Consider the following 18,406-nt stretch of genomic DNA (forward strand, 5'->3'; position numbering starts at 1 on the left):
AATAAATACATTTTTATTTTGCAATCAACAATGTAAAATTCGGTACTGAAATCACGAGCGCACCTTTCGGTCCGCTAATTGCCCAGCCCATTCCTCTGCCCCCAGTGGGGCATTGCTCGCCCGATTATCAACCAAAGAGTGTCTACGACTGCGGCAGGCCTGAGTCCGCCGCCATGACCTCAGAATGGCTGCCGCCGGAAGTGACATGCTGCTATGATTCCTGCTGTCTGAGCTAATGAGCCCAGAGAGGGACGCCATTACAATTGGTCGGCGTTAGCTTCAGTTAGCATTTAAAAGGCGTAATATTGGCAGCCTCTTGTAAACAGATTGACCTTGGGCGTTGAGGCTATGTAAGTTTCTCCTTTGTTGCTTGTACCGTCTTTAAGAAACATTTGAATGCTTTAAAAAAAAAGTTTTATCACCATTGGTGTTGTAAAGGTCGGGCTCAAGATGTGTTTTAAATGTTCAGACTGGGCCTACAGCAGGGACGGAAGCAGCAGAGCAGAGTAGAGCTGGTGGATATTCCAGGTACTGTACCAGAGCAGCGCAGGCCATTTACTGATTTGTGGGGGGAAAAACGGTGATAAAACTATTCACCTTTTTTGACGTTGGAGGAAGTACACTGTAATTGCTGTGAATGGAAATGCCCGTCTTCGTAACTTTCATCTTAGACATGGCAATGTACAAACACATTTAAATATCTTGATCTAATCTTGACAATTAGAACTAGTAGTTTCGTAATGGTGGAATACATTTACGGCAAAAGTATGAACGTTTGTTGAATTGGAACAGAATATCTGACACTGGCTCGATGGATTAATAGTGTGTTTGGCTTTTTAATTTATTGAAACTTGTTTGGAAATACCAACACTTTTGGCACCAGGGACATGTTCGAGAGGTTGTAATCTGGAATTTTTTTTAAAGTATGTGCCAGTTTAGTTTTAAACTCCATAATATAGAAAGAAAGATAGACTTGCATTTATAATGTTTTTCACAACGTCAGACATCCCAAAGTGCTTTACAGCCAATGGAGTACTTTTTTAACGTGTAGTGACTGTTGTAACACAGGAAATGTGGCAGCTTATTTGCATACAGCAAGCTCTTACACAAAGCAACGTGATGACCAGATAATCTTTGATGTTGATTGGGCGATAAATATTGGATAGCTCACCTGCTCTTCTTTGAAATAGCACCATGGGATCTTTTACGTCCACCTTGGAGAGCAGATAGGTCCTCTGTTTAATGTCTCTTCTGAAAGACCACCTCTGAGTGCAGTGTTCCCTCAGTACTGAATTTGAGTGTTAGCCTAGATTTTTGTGTGCTGGCTGTTGACTCATCAACTGTCTCCAAGGTGAGAGTGCCACCCACTGAGTCACAGCTATGTTTTGGTCAGGTTGTCTAATTGCTGATATTTAACATTTTTAGTCTGATTGCACAAACTAGTCAATATGCTAAGTGTTTTACTGCAATGTATGGTGTCTGACTATTATCATACTGCAATATTTTATGGTTCATCTGACTTTTTTTTAAAAAACGGGTTGATTTAATTCCAGTGAATAAAATTGTGTAAGGGTAAAAAGTTGAAGGGAGGGTGAAGCAGGAAACTGTTGTCTCTGCTGTAACTTGTGTTATAATAGATTTTCAAATAATGTTTGTAGTGTAAGATTTTCTGATGTTGGTCTCTAAAAATGACTGCATATTTGGCACTTTACTATGTAAAGTGTTCTGTAAAGTAACAGGATTTGATTGCCACTCAACTATGCTGGAACTCTGGATCTACCTAGCTAGCTTTTGACATGATTCTTCATGCCTCCTCAGCTGTCTATTTTCCACTGGAAAACCACCTTCAGTGTGCCCAACCAAAAACTAGTAGAATACTACAAATAAGGCTTTTATAAACTGATATTCATAATAATCATAGGCAGCCCCTCAAAATTGAGGAAGACTTGCTTCCACTCCAAGTGAGTTCTCTGGTGACTGAACAGTCCAATATGGGAATTATAGTCTGTCACAGGTGAGACAGAGTCGTTGGAGGAAAGGGTGGGTGGGGAGTCTGGTTTGCTGCACGCTCCTTCTGCTGCCTGCGCTTGTTTTCTGCATGCTCTCGATGACTAGACTTAGGGTGGTCTTTGGCCAGGGACTCCCAGGTGTCTGTGGGGATATTGCACCTTATCAAGGAGGCTTTGAGGGTGTCCTTGAAACGTTTCCTCTATCCACCTGGGGGTCGCCTGCCGTGTAGGAGTTCTGACTAGAGTGCTTGCTCTGGGAGTTTTGTGTTGGGCATGTGAACAATGTGGCCTGCCCAACGGAGCTGGTTGAGTGTGGTCAGTGCTTCGATGCTGGGGATGTTGATCTGATCGAAAACACCACTCTCCTCCCAGAGGATTTGCAGGATCTTGTGGTGACATCAGCCAGGGCCAATTATACCATGCCTTGCCCATTGTGTCTAATATATAATTGTTGTTTATATCTCTTGACCCCTGTTTACAGCATACTTAGTGTGATATGTTGCCAAAGTTAGGATTTGGTGCTCCCTTTCCTTTGCTCTCCAGTAAGACAAACCAAGCCTATTTGGAGGTTGGCCATCCCAGCACCTGTAGTGGAAATTAAATATTTGATTAAAAGAACTTTCTACAATAATAATTCTCCTGCTTTCTCTTGCAATAATTGTAGTAAGACTACTGAAACCTAGCTCTAACAATATTCCACAACTGGAGACAGAGGGTGGGAAAAAATAAATTGCATTTTACCCTGCCCATTTCTCTTCACAGTCCTGTGCTGTTTCATATCTAATTAATTACCTTTAGCATCCAATCACTTTATTTTAGGCAAACAGTCAATTTATATACAGCAAGATCCCAAAAGCAGCAAATTAAATGCATAATTAGTTAATGTTTTGGATGCACTGGTTGGTTGAGGGATGAATGTTGCCAATGAAACCAGAAGACTGCCCTGCTTTTCAAATAGTGCCATAGGATTGTTTCTGATCCACCTGAATAGGCAGATGGAACCTCAGTTTAACTTTTCACCTGAAAGATAGCACTGTACCTCCAACATTGGAGCACTTGGTACTGGACTGAAGTGCCAGCCTGGATTATAAACTTAAGTCTTCGAGTGGGTCTTGTATCTGCAATCTTCAAATTGAGGAAAGAGTGCGACCAACTTAGCCAAGCTGATATTTAAAGAGAGTGAGATAATAGACAAGAATCTGGGAAAGGAAATCCCCCTGGTCCCCCCTCTTTGCTTAAAGGAAATAAAACAATAAGCTAGAGATGAGTGCCAGGGAGGCTTTTACCAATATCCCTCTGCCAGACGGTAAATACAAGTGGCCCAAAATGATCACCTCTACCTCACTCTCCTCAACCTGCTAAAAATGGGGAAGTATCTGGCTTCCACTTACCATGTGAGGAAATCACAGATGCAGGCAGACAGTCATGATGGTGCATATTGCAAAATGCCTAACTGGCCCTCAAAAATAAAGGTAACAACCAAAGTTCCTGCTCAGCTGTGTGGCCGCACAGTGGTCTGGAGGTCCCAGGCCGGTCACTCACTGCCTTCTACAGGGAAGAAATAGTGTGTGACAATTTGAATGTGCCACGCACCCAATTAAAGGGACCACACACTAAACAAATTAGAGGGAACATTGATAACAACATATGTAATCAAAAGTCAAACATTGTGCTTCCATTTGACTGTCCATTGCAAAGAGGCTTGAATCACAAAAGACACATGTTTTATATTAACAGCACTTAAAAATCCTAATGATTGATGGTGTTCAAAATGCATTATTATTATTATTTATTATTATTCCTCAACATAACAGTTACTCTTGGCATCACCCAATATACAAACAGGAAGCTGGCTGTTCGCACTTCCCCAATGAGGCAAGTTTTGTTTTGTACACATCCCTGGCTTTTACCTAAACGCATGCAGCATTCGAAATAAAGTAAATTGAGTTGAAAGTACAAATCATTACAAATCGGTATGATTTGGTGGCCATTACAGAAACGTGGTTGCAGGGTGGCCAAGACTGGGAATTAAACATACAGGGGTATCTTGACGATTTGGAAAGATAGACAAGAAGGGAAAGGAGGTGGGGTAGCTCTGTTAATAAAGGATGATATCAGGGCAGTTGTGAGATGATATTGGCTCTAATGAACAAAATATTGAATCATTGTGGGTGGAGATTAGAGATTGTAAGGGGAAAAAGTCACTGGTGGGTGTAGTTTATAGGCCCCCAAATAATAACTTCACGGTGGGGAGGGCAATAATCAAGGGAATAATGGAGGCATGTGAAAAAGGAACGGCAGTAATCATGGGGGATTTTAACCTACATATCGATTGGTCTGATCAAATCGCACGGGGTAACCTGGAGGAGGAATTCATAGAATGCATATGGGATTGTTTCTTACAAACAGTATGTTACAGAACTGACAAGGGAGCAAGCTATCTTCGATCTGGTCCTGTGTAATGAGACAGGAATAATAAACGATCTTCTAGTTAAAAGATCCTCTCGGAATGAGTGATCACAGTATGGTTGAATTTGTAATACAGATTGAGGGTGAGGAAGTAGTGTCTCAAACGAGTGTACAATGTTTAAACAAAGGGGACTACAGTGGGATGAGGGCAGAGTTAGCTAAAGTAGACTGGGAACACAGACAAAATGGTGGCACAATTGAGGAACAGTGGAGGACTTTTAAGGAGCTCTTTCATAGTGCTCAACAAAAATATATTCCAGTGAAAAAGAAGGAATAACCAGCTGTGGATAAAGAAATAAAGGAGAGTATCAAATTAAAAACCAATGCGTATAAGGTGGCCAAGGTTAGTGGGGAAACTAGAAGATTGGGAAAATTTTAAACGACAGCAAAGAATGACTAAAAGCAATAAAGAAAGGAAAGATAGATTACGAAAGTAAACTTGCACAAAACATAAAAAGATAGTAAAAGCTTTTAACGATATATAAAACGGAAGAGAGTGACTAAACTAAATGTTGGTCCCTTAGAAGATGAGAAGGGGGATTTAATAATGGGAAATGTGGAAGTGGCTGAGACCTAAAACAATTATTTTGCTTCGGTCTTCACAGTAGAAGACACAAAAACCATGCCAAAAATTGCTGGTCACGGGAATGTGGGAAGGGAGGACCTTGAGACAATCACTATCACCTAGGGAGGGTAGTGCTGGACAGGCTAATGGGACTCAAGGTAGACAAGTCCCCTGGTCCTGATGAAATGCATCCCAGGGTATAAAGAGGTGGCAGAAGTTATAGCAGATGCATTTGTTATAATCTACCAAAATTCTCTGGACTCTAGGGAGGTACCAGCGGATTGGAAAGCAGCTAATGTAATGCCTCTTTTTTTTTAAAAAAAGGGGGCAGACAAAAGGCAGGTAACTATAGGCCGGTTAGTTTAACATCTGTAGTGGGGAAAATGCTTGAAGCTATCATTAAGGAAGAAATAGCGGGACATCTAGATAGGAATAGTGCAATCAAGCAGACGCAACATGGATTCATGAAGGGGAAATCATGTTTAACTAATTTACTGGAATTCTTTGAGGATATAACGAGCATGATGGATAGAGATGTACGGATGGATGTGGTGTATTTAGATTTTCAAAAGGCATTCGATAAGGTGCCACACAAGGTTACTGCAGAAGGTAAAGGTATCTGCGGAGTCAGAGGAAATGTATTAGCATGGATCGAGAATTGGCTGGCTAACAGAAAGCAGAGAGTCGGGATAAATGGGTCCTTTTTGGGTTGGAAATCGGTGGTTAGTGGTGTGCCACAGGGATCGGTGCTGGGACCACAACTGTTTACAATATACATAGATGACCTGGAAGAGGGGACAGTGTAGTGTAACAACATTTGCAGATGACCCAAAGATTAGTGGGAAAGCGGGTTGTGTAGAGGACACAGAGGCTGCAGAGATTTAGATAGGTTAAGTGAATGGGCTAAGGTTTGGCAGATGGAATACAATGTTGGAAAGTGTGAGGTCATCCACCTTGGGGGCGGGGGGAGAAATAAACAGTAAAAGGGAATATTATTTGAATGGGGAGAAATTACAACATGCAGAGGGACCTGGGGTTCCTTGTGCATGAATCCCAAAAAGTTAGTTTGCAGGTGCAGCAGGTAATCGGGAAGGCGAATGGAATGTTGGCCTTCATTGCGAGAGGGATGGAGTACAAAAGTAGGGAGGTCCTGCTGCAACTGTACAGGGTATTGGTGAGGCCGCACCTGGAGTACTGCGTGCAGTTTTGGTCACCGTACTTAAGGAAGGATATACTAGCTTTGGAGGGGGTACAGAGACGATTCACTAGACTGATTCTGGAGATGAGGGGTTTACCTTATGATGATAGATTGAGTAGACTGGGTCTTTACTCGTTGGCGTTCAGAAAGATGAGGGGTGATCTTATAGAAACATTTAAAATAATGAAAGGGATAGACAAGATAGAGGCAGAGAGGTTGTTTCCACTGGTCGGGGAGACTAGAACTAAGGGAGCCAATTTAAAACCGAGTTGAGAAGGAATTTCTTCTCCGAGAGGGTTGTGAATCTGTGGAATTCTCTGCCCAAGGAAGCAGTTGAGGCTAGCTCATTGAATGTATTCAAATCACAGATATAGATTTTTAACCAATAAGGGAATTAAGGGTTATGGGGAGCGGGCGGGTAAGTGGAGCTGAGTCCACAGCCAGATCAGCCATGATCTTTTGAATGGCGGAGCAGGCTCGAGGGGCTAGATGGCCTACTCCTGTTCCTAATTCTTATGTTCTATGTTCTTTTCTCACTACTCTTCACATTTATGCTGAGACAATTCAGGTAACTTCCTTAACTTAAACATCTACCACAATCTGAGAAAAATTCAAGCAAGCAACAGGCTCTATCTCTGTCCTTTACTTCCTCTTTCTCTTGTATGCTTGTGGGCAGCACTTCTATTTTTCTAAATCGTCTAAGATTGACCTACAGCCTTGTTTCTGTCTGTTTACACAACAGTAACTACACAAAAGTAGTTCACTAGCTTGAAGCACTTTGAGACATTGAGAATGTGATAATGCAAGTTTTTTGTTTATTACAAGTTGATGAAGCAACCTGAAGAGGACTGCCCTAATTTTCCATCTCTAAGGGAAGGATCTAGCCTCTTGCTTCCATTCAGCTGATATCAGAAACTCAGTGCAAGATTTTAAGAGCATCATTTTCCCTTTCAGTTGTTTCATTGCACTTCCCACAGAGACATTGTACCCACGATCCAGTAACTATAATTTGCCTTTGCAGGAAATTTCATGGCCAGTCAAGAATCGCCCAATAACAACTTGTATTTAAATAGCGGCTTTAATGTAATAAAACATCCCAAGGCGCTTCACAGGTGTGTTTATAAAACAAAATTTGACAGTCTGAAATTAGGGCAGATGGCCAATTCCATATGTCTCGTTCTGCGAAAATGACTGACCTCTTTGATTTTAAGGCCACCACTTGCATCTTCCCTCGTAATGGAACTAACATCAGACACATCAGTATGGCGAACACCAATGCAATTCTGACTGGTGCCTATCCTTCAACCATGATTCAGGATAGACAACAACCTGCATTTATATAGCACCTATAACATGGAGAAATGTCTCAGCACTTCACAGGAGTATAATCAGAACTAAAGAAAGACGTTGGGACAAGTGACTCAGTTTGGTCAGAGGTAGGTTTTAAGGAGAGACTTCAAAGAGGAGCGGATGTAATTTCAAGGGTGAGACAGCTGAAGGCACGACCACCAGTGGTGGGGTGAAAGAAGTGGGGGATACATGAGGCCAGAGTTCCTGGAGAGTTGTGGGGATAGGAGGTTAGAGATGGGAAAGGGCAGTAGAAGGATTTGGAACACTAGGAAAATTTTATATCTAGGGATTGGTGGACCGGGAGAGCCAATGTAGGTTAGCAAGCACAGGACTGATTAATAAGTGGGACTTGGTGCAGCTTAGGATATGGAGAGCAGAAATTTGGATGAGCAAGTTTCTGGAGGGTGGAAAATGGGAGGCTAACCAGGCACACATTGGAATAATTGAGTCTGGAGGTAACACAAGCATGCATGAGGTTTTTCAGCTGCAGATAGTCTGAGGCAACATGGTTGAGATGGGTGATTTGTTATGGAGGTGGAAGTAAGCGGTCTTTGTGATGGAGAGGAATATGGGGTTGGGAGCTCAGCTCAGTGTCAAATAGGGTGCCAAGGATTGTGTTCAGCCTGAGATAATGGTCAGAATGGGAGATGGAATTGGTGATGAGCATAGAGTTTGCAGTGGAGGCCAAAGCCCATGACTTTAGTCTTCCCAATGTTTAACTGTAGGAATTTTGGCTGATCCAGGACTAAATTTAAAACAAGCAACCTAACCACATCAAGGCTGTGGCAGGGCTGAGACATGTGGGACTGAGGTAGAGCTGCAGGTCATCAGCATACATGTGGAACCCAATGTCATGTCTTCAGATGATGCTGCTGACTGGCAGCATGTCGGTGAGTAGTCGGAGAGGGACGAGAACATCTTTGAGGGACTCGAGGTAATGGTGCAGGGGTGGAAAGAATAGTCATTGCAGGAGATTCAAATATGGAAAAAGGAAGCCGGGGTTATCTTTGCTTTCCAGGATGATCCTGGACTAGTGAGCAATTTTGGCATGGAGAGCAGGTCCTATTAGTGCTTGTGATCTCACCAGATCTGTTGATGACTGGCTAAACCAGTTGGGCGCCATGTGTTCAAGTCTGCATCCCTTGGACTTAAGGGAGCGAAGTTGGGAGCCATTTCAGGGGAAATAACCAGAGTGGAAGACAGTAAGGGTTTTACTGGGGACAAGGCATCAAAGGTGGAGGTGAGGAGTGATTGAGCCGATTGACCGTTGCAGAAGTATTGTGGCGATAGAAGGCCGAAGGAATTTGAAAATGCTATTGTAAGTGACTTGGTTTTTTCTGCATGGGGTAGAAAATGCAGTTAGAGGTGGGGGGGAGGGAGGGGAGAGAGAAACGTAGAAAATTAGAGGAGGCCATTTGGCCTTTGAAGCCTGCACCACCATTCAATATGATCATGGCTGATCATGCAACTTCAGTACCCCATTCCTGCTTTCTCTCCATACTCATTGACCCTTTTAGCCGGAAGGGCCACATCTAACTCCCTTTTGAATATATCTAACAAACTGGCCTCAACAACTTTCTATGGTAGAGAATTCTGCAGGTTCACAATTCTCCTCATTTCGGTCCTAAGACTGTGACCCCTGGTTCTGGAATTCCCCAACTTTGGGAACATTCTTCCTGCATCTAGCCTGTCCAATCCCATCAGAATTTTATGTTTCTGAGATCCCCTCATTCATCATCTAAATTTCAGTAACTATAAGCCTGGTCAATCCAGTCTTTCTTCATGTGTCCGTCCTGCCATCCCAGGAATCAGTCTGGTGAACCTCTGCTGCACTCCCTCAATAGCAAGAATGTCCTTCCTCAGATTAGGAGACCAAAACTGAACACCATATTCGAGGTGTGGCCTCACCAAGGCCCTGTACAACTGCAGTAAGACCTCCTTGCTGCTATGCTCAAATCCTCTCACTATGAAGGCCAACATGCCATTTGCTGTCTTCACTGCCTGCTGTACTTGCATACTGACTTTCAATGACTGATGTACCATGACACCCAGGTCTCATTGCACCTCCCCTTTTCCTAATCTGCCACCATTCAGATAATCTGCTTTCCTGTTTTTGCCACCAAAGTGGATAACCTCACATTTATCTACATTATACTGCATTTGCCCAACCTGTCCAAGTCACCCTGCAGCCTCTTAGCATCCTCCTCACACTGCCACCCAGCTTAGTGTCATCTGCAAACTTGGGAGATATTATATTCAATTCCTTTGTCTAAATCATTAATGTATATTGTAAATAGCTGGGGTCCCAGCACTGAACCTTGTGGTACCCCACTAGTCACTGCCTGCCATTCTGAAAAGGACCCATTTATTCCTTCTTTGCTTCCTGTCTGCCAACCAATTCTTAATCCATGTCAATACATTACCCCCATACCATGTGCTTTAATTTTGCACACTGAGTGGTGAGGGTTACAAGGAAGCGATCACCTTGGCGGTTTGGGGGAGCAAGTGATGGAAGGCAGGTGGCTTCAGTTTGGGGGAAGGTATTGTCATCTGTGATCCAAGTTTTCATCTAGGGCATAATGTCAATGCAATCATCCACCATAAGGTTATGGATGGCAAGGGCCTTTTTTGCAAGTGAACACAACTCTTTTGGAGTCAGATGCTCATCTGGTGACAGAATCCACAGGTCATTGGTGGGAGGGGTCAGGCAGATGGGAAAAAGGTGGGCAAGATTCCTCATCATAGTGGTGCGGCGTTCCAGTCTGTTGCTGTTAGGGTTGTCCATGAAGGTCCTGACGTTCCAGGTCCCAAAATTCATCTTAAAGTGTGGAAGATGCCTGTGTGTGAGTTCTCAATGTGGGGTGGCTGTTGCACACCAGCTACCCCATGGGCTTGACAGAGCAAGGTCTGGGTCCAGTGGTAAGGGGATACAAGATGACTGGGGACCAGACTCTGCTGTATGGGCCTAGTTCATTCACAAACGCATACTCTTACTGTCGTCCTTTCTGCAGGGCCTCTATCCCTGGGTTTTGTAGGACGCAATGGCGGTCTCACGAACCTGCTGCTGGTCTGCGCTCGGCCACGACCCTCTGGGCTTCTGCTGTCCCTGACCTCTTGCGATTAGGCCGCAGCTCGTGCACTGGGTTTGGAAGGTCGGCAAGAGAAGCATGGGATAGTTGGTATTGCTGCTCATGAGGTAGCAACAAGTGACACGATGGGCACTTTTGGGGAAATGCACAGGGAGAGTAGGTAGTTAGGGGAATAATGAAGGGATGTGAGAGAGAGAGAGAGAGAGATATGGTGGGGTGGGGGGGGAAGTAATTAAATTTTACAAGCATTCAACAGTCTCACTTATACAAATAGAGCCATTCTGAATAATAAATGATAAATAAAGCAAATAAAAAAATACATTGAATTTTCGAGCTGCAGAGCTTCAGGCCATTCATCCAGGAGACTGGCAGCATCAGTCCAACGACTATGGCAGCGGCAGCCTTCGAGTTGCGAAGCTTCAGGCCGTTTGGCCAGGAGAAAGGGGAGGGACACGGTTGGGGCCACACACAGGCAACGCAGCAGCCTCCACAGCTGTGAAGTTACTTTTATAGGCTGTTCGGCCAGGCGACAAGGGAGGCGTACAAAGCACCAGGAGAGAGCCAGCCAGTTTAAAAGTTAAATTTGTAATTCAAGTATGGGTGCTGCATTATCAACACCACGGATTATGCAGTGGTTCGCCATCAATTCACTGCATAGGAGAGAATTGATTTAGAGCTCACCGCACCAGGAACATCATAGCCCGTAGGCTGATGGACAGGAGACCTTACCCACGTCGGCAATATCAAGCCAGGCGCTCGTACCTGGAAATGAGCAAGGCTGATTGTGTCAACTGCTCTGCAGAAACGCAGCCTTTTGTCGTTGAGATTTGTGATATGCTGAGAGCAGATTTGCAGCCCAGAAGCAGAACGCCGACTGCCTTGTCTGTTGAAATGAAGGTAACAGCTGCACATGCCTTCTATGCCTTGGGATCATTTCAAGCTACAACCTGGAGATGTGTGCGCCATCTCAACGTGCAATACATGCCTGCGTTTACCAGGTCACAGCTGCACTGTATGCACGGAGGAATGACTTCATCAAGTTCCCAATGACTGCACAAGCAATGCATGACAGGGCTGTGGGCTTCTTCAGGATTGCTGGCTTCCCAAAGGTACAGGGCTGCATTGATTGTACCCACATCGCCTTGCGAGCACCTGTGGAGGATTCTGAGCAGTACAGGAATAGAAAAGGTTTCCACTCCATCAATGTGCAGCGCAGGTCAGTCGATGTGAGATACCCTGGCAGCACCCATGATGTGTTCATCCTATGTGACAGCGTTATATCTGACATTGAGCTGCAGCCAGAAGGGCAGAGCTGGCTACTGGGAGACAAAGGGTATGGCCTGGCCACCTGGCTCATGACTCCCCTACACGTAACACTGATGGAAGCTGACCGTCAATATAACATTGCAACGCGCGGCGTCATCGAGAGGACCATTGGCATCTTGAAACAGCGTTTCCGATGCCGGGACCATTCCGGAGGCCACTTGCAATACTCTCCTCAGATTGTCGGTCACTTCACTGTTGATGGCTAAGTTATGCAGCATGCAGCACACATGAGGCAGCAGGAGCTGGTAGTGGAACCAGAAGACCCACATGAGGGGCCAGTGCCTGATAATTTGGAAGAGCAGGATGATGATGACTATCAGGAAACCTGCAAGTGCCTGATGCTGGAGCATGAGGTTGGAGGAGGGCTGTCCATCGTGCTCCTTTAACGATTGCTCAAACCTTGTGCCAGCAGCTCATCCGTGAATGCTTCAATTACTGATGCCTGAGGGCTCTGACCACTTTTGCGCATGGACATGTTTTGTTTTATGGAGTTGTTCCTGTGTTGTGTTGTGTAACTGGAACATGATTCAGTTTTAATGAAAAAATATTATTGAAAAGTTAACAGTGTAATAAAATATTTGTATCAAACTTTTTAAGATCATGTATAAACTTGTAAAGTTACAAAAATATTTTAATATGAAAAATGTTACTAGTTACATCAAGAACAAGAACAAAAGCAGCAAAGAAAGGTTGCAACCATCTCTCATCCACATCTCCAGTGAATGTTCACTTCTTCATGGGGGTGTAATTTGATTGGCTGGGCTGTGTTCCCTTATTGCAGCAGCTACCTCCCTGACGGCCTGTGCCGTTGATTGCACTCCCTCCCTCATTTCCTGTGTCATTACTGCTATTTCTCCCGTCAGTACTGTCACCTCTTCACCCACTGCATTGACTCTGCCAACGAGTGATCGAGTAAGCTCATTGGTCTCCATACGCAATGCCACAACCTGAGCCGCATCTGTTGCATGCTGAATCTGAGTGTGCCTCCAATCTCCTTCTCCTCTGCCTGGGTCTGCCTCGCGGCGCCATGGGCTGGGACGGTGGGACACTCTGTTCCAGACGGCAGCACCAGTGTGAGCCGTGGGCTGGCATGGTGGGGCAGTGGATGTAAACTGCTGCATTACATCAGCAGCACCACTGGGACCCGCAACATCGGAATCAAAACCATGGAAGGTGGAATCAGAACCTATGCAAGGGGTTGAAACTCTGATGCCATTAATGTGGGCTCAAATATTAATTTGGAAGGTCTCCCCTGCAGACATTTCAGTCATCACCGCCTGCAGCCAGTCTGGATCGTCTGCTTCTGGTTCTTGTGCATCATCATCAAAATATATCAGAGCAGTCAAATGTTTAGCAACAGAGGAGGGGACAGGATAGGTGGCATGAGTACACTCTCATAGCGGGCCAGGCAGCAGATTGATTTTGAAGGGCCGCGATGCAGTTTCAGGACTTTCCCTCTTCCTTGTGTGTGGACCCAGCTTGTGCTGTACTGATTGCTTTTCTCCAGGTACGACTCATCATAGCAGCTACCCTCTGTTCCAAGGGTGTCAGTGGATGCAGATTGGGCGTGCCTCCTCCTGTTCGAGTTCTTTCCCTTTTTGTTGTGGGCTAATTTCATCTGTAAAGATTAAAATTGAACTTTTTAAAGAGTGTCTTTCTGCAGGGTGGAACATACAAATAGTTACATTTACAATTACATAAAATGAAAATATTACTTACACTAACTACTTGACCAAGATTGTGCCATTTCTTTTTACACTGGCTTCCAGATCTCATGGTATGCACCACTGCGCAGTAATCTTCTGCAACTTGGTTCCAGCGTTTCTTCATTTCTTTAGGTGGCACTTTTATGTGACCTGTTGCTGGTATCCAGCTCCTGCCATCTCTGCTCAATGACGTTAACTAATGTCTCCAATTCCTCATGCAAGAAATTCTTTGTTCTTGATGGATGTTGTTCCATTGCTGTATTCAATTTGACTGATTTTTAAAAACAGTCTTTATTTTGCATGCACCTATGTAGCACTTGTGCTGGAAGTTTAGCAGCAAAAAGCAGCACTCACTAATTTCAGCAGGTGATTTCTTCAACAGTGCTGCTAAAAGCACTCCTTCAGGCACAAAAAAATCACTAAGATTCACTCCCAAGCCCTTTCACAGCTTCACAAAACAAATCAGCACTTTTCCTCCTGTACCTTTAAAAATGGCCAAGTGCCAATGTTTGTGTCTCACTGCGTGTGCACGCACGCTCCAACACACATGCGCAGGGCTGCCGGCAGGACATCTTCTGCTGTGAGCTAGCCCCCGCATCCCGGCTCTCTCAAAATCGGCATAACGCCTTGGCCACGTCCCCTGCTGAACTCTGCGCGCCACGCCGAGCTGGAAGCAAGCTGCTGGGAGGCCAAGAATTGCTCGGTAAGTTTTTGACGCACTTTTGAGCATGGAAAACAAACGTGGGTGTCAGAGCTGCGCCGTCGGTTCGTGAGAGGCCTACAAAAGGCCCAGAGTCGGCGGAGGAGCGTCTAGGAGAGGCGGGTGTTCCAGGGTCGATTCGTGAGAGGCCTGCTGGTGCAGCTGCGGCAGGGGGAAAAGGCAAAGAAGTAGAAAGAAATCGAAAGGTGACGTAACAGCCAAGGGGATAAGTGATTGATTGGTAAGTAGTTTTTTCTTTTCTTTATCAGTAAGTAACCTTTCTCATTGTTGCCCATTTAGGTTAATCTAAGGGTTAAGTCATGGCAGGACAGCTCGGACATGTGTTATGCTCCTCCTGTACTATGTGAAGTCTGGGATGTTTCCGGCATCCCTGACGATTACATATGCGGGAAGTGTATCCGCCTCCAGCTCCCAACGGGCTGCATGTGGATTCACTCTGGAGCATCCACTATGCTGAGAATGACGTTAATAGCATGTTTAGCGAGTTGGTCTTACCACAGGTAAAGGGTACACAGCCAGATAGGGAATGGAAGACCAACAGGAAGAGTAGTGCAGGGGTCCCCTCGGGTCATCCCCTGCAAAACCGAGACACTGCTTTGGTTACTATTGAGGGGGATGACTCATCAGGGGAGAGCAGCAGCAGCCGCCAAGTTCATGGCACCGTGGCTGGCTCTGCTGCACAGAAGGTCAGGAAAAAGAATGGGAGAGCGATAGTGATAGGGGATTCAATTGTAAGGGGAACAGACATTTCTGTGGCCGCAACCGAGACTCCAGGATGGTATGTTGCTTCCCTGGTGCCAGGGTCAAGGCTGTCTCGGAGCGGGTGCAGGACATTGTGAAAAGGGAGGGTGAACAGCCAGTTGTCGTGGTGCATATAGGTACCAACGATATCCTGTTTTTTTTTTTTTAAAAACCTATAAGTTCCTACGAGACTAATTTAGGGAGCTAGAAGTTTAAATTTTAAAAAAGTAGGACCTCAAAAATAGAGATCTCTGGATCGCTACCGGTGCCACGTGCTAGTCAGAGTAGGAATCGCAGGATAGCTCAGATGAATACGTGGCTTGAGCAGTGGTGCAGAAGGGAGGGATTCAAGTTCCTGGGACATTGGAACCGGTTCTAGGGGAGGTGGGCCCAGGTAAACTGGACGGTCTGCACCTGGGCAGGACTGGAACCAATGTCCTAGGGGGAGTGTTTGCTAGTGCTGTTGGGGAGGAGTTAAACTAATATGGCAGGGGGATGGGAACCTATGCAGGGGGAAATAAAATGGGAGTCAGAAGCAAAAGATAGAAAGGAGAATAGTAAAAGTGGAGGACAGAAACCCAAGGCAAAAAACAAAGGGCCACATTACAGCAAAATTCTTAAAGGGCAGTGTGTTTAAAAAGACAAGCCTCTGACGGCTCTGTGCTTCAATGCGAGGAGTATTCGGAATAAGGTGGACGAATTAACTGCAGATAGCAGCTAATGGATATGATGTGATGTGATGTGATGGGCATCACTGAGACATGGCTCCAGGGTGACCAAGGCTGGGAACTCAACTTCCAGGGGTATTCAACATTCAGGAAGGATAGACAGAAAGGAAAAGGAGATGGGGTGGTGTTGCTGTAGATACTGGATTCTTTTCTCTTCCATCTGTTTCAGCGAATTCACTGACACACGAACACTTTTAATCTTAGCAACATAAGACCTTTATTAGAGATTCTCCGGCCAGGACCTGTTAAGATAAAGGGAACACTCTCGATTTGAGCCTGTCCTGACAAGTCTCGTAACAGTACAAAAGCTCAACACTTATACATTGTTACAGCAGAACACATTTGAGTGACACTCAGTTTATACAATCATTGGTCGATTTCCCCCATAGCATACCCAATTGCAGGCTAACAACTCTCCAAATAGGGTGGGCTCCAGGGATGTGTTTATTGTTTCGATTTTCATAGCATTTCCCTATTTCATGGCTGGATATAGCAGCCCCTCATCTGACTCATGTCTAACTTTTGCTTTTTCGCGTAACTCGTGTTTGACCACAACTCTGAGTAACCCCTTTTTGTGCTGACATTGTAGTTATCACAGCTTGACATCTTTGGTCAGCCGTTTACCCATGATTCTTTCTAAAAGCCATTCTACACAAACTATTCTTCATAAACTATTCTCCTATTGCCTCTTCTCCTTCGATACACGTTCGCTGCCTTGCTATATACATTCTCATTGCTGGTTAAAGAGGAAATGAATGCAATTGTAAGAAAGGGCATTAGCTGGGATGATGTGGAATCGGTATCGATGGAGCTACGGAATACCAAAGGGCAGAAGACGCTCGTGGGAGTTGTGTACAGGCCACCAAATAGTAGTGAGGATGGGGACAGCATCAAACAAGAAATAAGGGATGTGTGCAATAAAGGTACAGCAGTTATGGGTGACTTTAATCTATATATTGATTGGGCTAACCTAACTATTAGCAGTGTGTTGGAGGAGGATTTCCTGGAGTGTTAGGGATGGTTTTCTCGACCAATATGTCAAGGAATCAACCAGAGAGCTGGCCATCCTAGACTGGGTGATGTGTAAAGAGAAGGGGCTATTTAGCAATCTTGTGCGAGGCCCCTTGGGGAAGAGTGACCATAACATGGTAAAATTCTTTATTAGGATGGAGAGTGACAGTTAATTCAGAAACTAGGGTCCAGAACTAAAGGAAATGTAACTTTGACGGTATGAGGCGCGAATTGGCTAGATTAGACTGGCAAATGATACTTAAAGGGTTCATGGTGGATAGGCAATGGCAAACCTTTAAAGATCACATGGATCAACTTCAACAATTGCACATCCCTGTTGAGTAAAAATTAAAACTGGGAATGTGGCTCAACTGTGGCTAACAAGGGAAATTAAGGAGAGTGTTCAATCCAAGGAAGAGGCATATAAATTGGCCAGAAAAAGCAGCAAACCTGAGGATGGAGAAATTTAGAATTCAGCAGAGGAAGACAGGGTTTAATTAAGAGGGGGAAAATAGAGTACGAGAGGAAGCTTGACTGGAACATAAAAACTGACTGCAAAAGCTTCTATAGATATGTGAAGACAAACATAGGTCCCTTCCAGTCGGCTTCAGGTGAATTTATAATGGGGAACAAGAAATGGCAGACCAATTGAACAAATCCTTCGTGAAGACAGAACCAAAGTAAGACGCAAATAACCTTCTGGCTGTACTAGGGGACCGAGGGTCTAGTGAGAAGGAGGAACTGAAGGATATCCTTATTAGGTGGGAAATTGTGATGGGGAAATTGATGGGATTGTAGGCTGATAAATCCCTGGGGCCTGATTGTCGACATCCCAGAGTACTTAAAGAAGTGGCCCTAGAAATAGTGGATGCATTGGTGATCATTTTCCAACAGTCTATCGACTCTGGATCAGTCCCTATGAACTGGAGGGTAGCTAATGTAACACCCTTTTTTTTTAAAAAAGGGAGTGAGAAAATGGGTAATTATAAACCAGTTAGCCTGACATCAGTAGTAGGGAAAATGTTGGAATCAGTGATGGGATTGGTCCAAGTCAGCATGGATTTATGAAGGGGAAATCATGCTTGACAAATCTTCTGGAATTTCTTTTGAGGATGTAACTAGTAGAGTGGACAAGGGAGAACCAGTGGATGTGGTGTATTTGGACTTTCAAAAGGCTTTTGACAAGGTCCCACATGAGATTGGTGTGCAAAATCAAAGCGCATGATATTGGGGATAATGTACTGACGTGGATAGAGAACTGGTTGGCAGACAGGAAGCAGAGTCGGGATAAACGGGGCCTTTTCAGAATGGCAGCCAGTGACTAGTGCAGTGCCGCAGGGCTCAGTACTGGGACCCCAGCTCTTTAATGATTTAGATGAAGGGATTGAGTGTAATATCTCCAAGTTTGCAGATGACACTAAACTGGGTGGTGGTGTGAGCTGTGAGGAGGATGGAAAGAGGCTGCAAGGTGACTTGGACAGGTTAGGCGAGTG

At 44.7% G+C, this 18,406-nt stretch overlaps 1 protein-coding gene across 5 annotated transcripts in view; it reads left to right on the forward strand.

Annotated features, from left to right (window-relative positions):
* Window positions 1-222: 222 nt before the first annotated feature.
* Window positions 223-18,406, forward strand: part of marchf7 (membrane-associated ring finger (C3HC4) 7) — a 116,227-nt gene continuing 98,043 nt past the window's right edge. For 3 of the 5 annotated variants that reach the window (XM_070875567.1, XM_070875564.1, XM_070875568.1), the window contains exon 1: window positions 224-350. The gene's annotated coding sequence lies outside the window, so the exon portion shown is untranslated. The other 2 variants (XM_070875571.1, XM_070875566.1) reach the window with 2 other exon arrangements.

This window comes from Pristiophorus japonicus, chromosome 3 (genome assembly GCF_044704955.1).
Source record: "Pristiophorus japonicus isolate sPriJap1 chromosome 3, sPriJap1.hap1, whole genome shotgun sequence".
NCBI classification, from domain to species: domain Eukaryota; kingdom Metazoa; phylum Chordata; class Chondrichthyes; family Pristiophoridae; genus Pristiophorus; species Pristiophorus japonicus.